Genomic DNA, 3,549 nt, shown 5'->3' on the forward strand with positions numbered 1-3,549 from the left:
ACTGTTTTTCTTGTCTCTTATCACAAAATATAGCATAACTAAAAATATGCATCACCACCATTTTGAAATGAGCCTCTTTTCTAAAGATATTATCAGCTAAAACTCATTACTCCTTGTTCGCACTATATTGATATTAATCACAATTACATCTATAGTAACAGACAGTCACACACTGCGCATAATAATGTGGTTTCAGAATTAACACAGTAACAAATTATATTAAATTACATTCAGAATGTAACAGAGTAATGTTTTACCTCGTGCATCTATACGTAACATAGTTGAGCTTGCAGTGTTCGCTAGTTAACACGTTAATTCAACTACATTCAGAATGTAACCGAGTAGCCTAATGTTAGTTAACATGGTTGCATTTGCAGTGTTCGCTAGTTAACACTTTAATTAACTTAATTAACATCGCGTTTCCTCTAATATTGTGTCCAGTGTTTCTCTCCGTCCTGACCTCGGTGGTTCCTCACTCGCGTGCTTCTGTCTGTAGTTAATGCAGAGGGCGCCACCCCGCAAGACTCCACTCACGATACATGAGATTCCAGAAAGGATAAAGACGGGTCTCAGGTCGCCAGTGTAGCGGTCCATGAGAAAACCTATAGAAAAAAATCCATATTCAGGTTATTCTATCATCTATCCTATCATCCTATCATCTGTGAGTCTAATACAAAAATCTATCCCTCGTCATAATCCTAATACAGTCTTAAGCAAATTATTATTTTTCGCGGGAGATATTGCGCATGCGCGAGCACCGTTTCAAGCGTGCAATTCGGACTGATAGAAATGGGATAATATAGCTTGCTGAGGGAGCGTGGGGTGAAAGGCTGAGGGGAGGAGGCAGGGAAGATATCTGAATAGCTGTGAGATCAGCAATTAGAAGCTGTGCGAGGAAAACTGGAGGCACATTGAGGGATGGGCAGAGGATGACGTATGGGATTGCACCCTAGAAGCTAGGGCGCTTCACTATTCATAAACACAGATCAACTGATAACTATTTATCACAGAATTCTAAGCTCAGATACCCCCTCTCCATACTAAATGCATTTCGGTTACAAATTAATATTCCTCTGGTGCGATATTTCGCATGCGCTAACACACTAACTTAGTCAGATTGTGTACAGTCTGGCATATGCAGCGGGCACCTCACATTCACGGTCTTCCTCCGATATCTTTACAGATGCCTACTGATAGAGTTTTATCATTAAAATCGATGCTAGGATACCTCCTCTCCAGTGTAAATGCATAATTTTAGCAAGTTATTATTTTTCTCGAGAGATATTGCGCATGCGCGAGCACTGTTTCAGGCGTACAATTCGGACGGATAGCAACGGGATAATTAGACCGGGAGCCCATGGGGGCCAGCCTAGCTAGAAAGGAAACCAATTTTCATGTATATAGCAATGATTCATGTACATACCCATGTAAGAATATGGACGTCTGCTGTGCACCCTGTGGTGGGTGTAGTGTGTGGGGTCATTTGAAAGGCAAATCAAAATTGAGCTAGATTAGCTGGAGAGGAAACCCCATGAAACCTATTGGAAAATGTTCGGCACGGTCCCAGGTATCATGAATGGACACTCCCAGAATTTTTCAGTTGTGGGGCGTATCCACCAGACTTACATAATCGGGATCCCAAAATTGAGCCAGACGACCTGGAAAGGAAACCTTCTAAAACCCGTTGGAAAATGTTCGGCATAGTCCCATGTATCGTGGATGGCCACTACCGCCAGAATATTTCAGTGGTGGATGTATCGCCAGACGCCCCAAATGCCCCACCCCTAAAATTGAGCTAGATTTGCTTGAAAGAAAACCGCATAAAACCCCTTGGATAATGTTCGGCATAGTCCCAGGTATCATGAATGGCCACGGCCAAAATTTTTCACTGGTGGGTTGTGCCCACCAGACACCCCTAAATATGCCCCCCACCGGGCCCCCATTATTTAGCTAGATTAGCTGGAGAGGATACCACTGATCCATCGACCAGCTTTGCTTAGCAACTTTCTTTTCATGTTGTTGATTTGCAGATAGCTGGAATCGTCCAACAAATCTCCCATGTACAAAACATTCGATTTGATGAAACAACATTTTCCCTTTATATCTAGAACTTCTTTTCAACCACTTCATTTCTCATATATAGTGTCTTCAAAATCATGCGGACAAGAGAAATCACCTGAACAGTTTCTCTCATGAAGCCATACGGCAAATAAATCACAATAAAAATCAGGTATTTTATCTCTATAAAACAAAACATCATTTGCCATACATTTACAATTCCAAATCACATCAATGCCCCCCAATTTAGCAATCCAGTAAACCTAACTTTCTATTCTTCAATTACATTCAGTACACAAATACAGTAGTTGATACAAATCTATTTTGATATTTACAATTTTTTTGATAACAAATGTTAACCATATTCAAACCAGCAAGTTTAATGTCATTTATCATATTTGATTTCTTAACTTTAGCACTTGCAGACCCCAAAAGAAAGTGAGCAAATATGAATACAAGTTGTTTAATTAAATTGCTCAAACATGTCAATATTTGAGCTGTATATAGACAAAACTTTGGATCGTAATAGCGTATAAAATTTGTTGTTTCCTACAAGAATTCCCCGTCTTCCACCTCTAAATCAGAGTCTTCATCACTACATGCTTCAACATTTGAATCGCTCAGTACTTCCAACTCAGAATATGTTCTGTCACCTTCAACCTTCATGTCCTCTGGATTGTAATTGACATTTTAAAAAACGTCGTAAAAGTTTTTTGATCTTGGCCCACAGCTTAAATATATCCGGTTGGTATTGCTAACACGCGCGTGACGTCACAAGACATAGTTATTCGCGGATTCTCCATACATGCAGGCGTGAGTTCACTTAACACTATTTACAGATTAGAAATACATACAAGTGAACCCCCTAATTATTAGCATATTATTATCATATATATATTGTAGTGCCAGTTGACCATTTTTGCCGCTTGCTCTCTCTACCCCCTTCTCTCTCTCACCCCTCCCCTTTCGCTTTCTCTCTCTCTTTCTCTTTCTCTATCTCTATCTCTCTCTCTCTTTCTCTTTGCCTCTCTCTCTCTCTCTCTCTCTCTGAATATCTTTCCCCCACTCTGCCTCTCTCTCACGCGCGCACGCTCGTCCCTTCCTTTTTCTCTACCTCTCTCGTGCGCGCCGGTCGTCGTTAACCGTTGACTGCCAAGAGAATTTTCTCCGGCCGTTCTCATGCGTTCAAACTAGTCGCGGGCGGGCCGACAGCACGTGTGCATAGAAAAATCTGATCTACATGCTTCACTTTGCTCGCAGCATCGCGCCACGATTCCCAGCTATGCTAATGTATGGGCAAATGGCGCCGCAACGTCGGTCGCCGTTGACTGCCAAGAGAATTTTCTCCGGCCGTTCTCATGCGTTCAAACTAGTCGCGGGCGGGCCGACAGCACGTGTGCATGTAAAAAATCGGATCTACATGCTTCACTTTGCTCGCAGCATCGCGCCACGATTCCCAGCTATGCTAATGTATGGGCAAATGGCGCCGCA

This window comes from Priapulus caudatus, unplaced genomic scaffold (genome assembly GCF_000485595.1).
Source record: "Priapulus caudatus unplaced genomic scaffold, Priapulus_caudatus-5.0.1 Scaffold847, whole genome shotgun sequence".
NCBI lineage: Eukaryota > Metazoa > Priapulida > Priapulimorpha > Priapulimorphida > Priapulidae > Priapulus > Priapulus caudatus.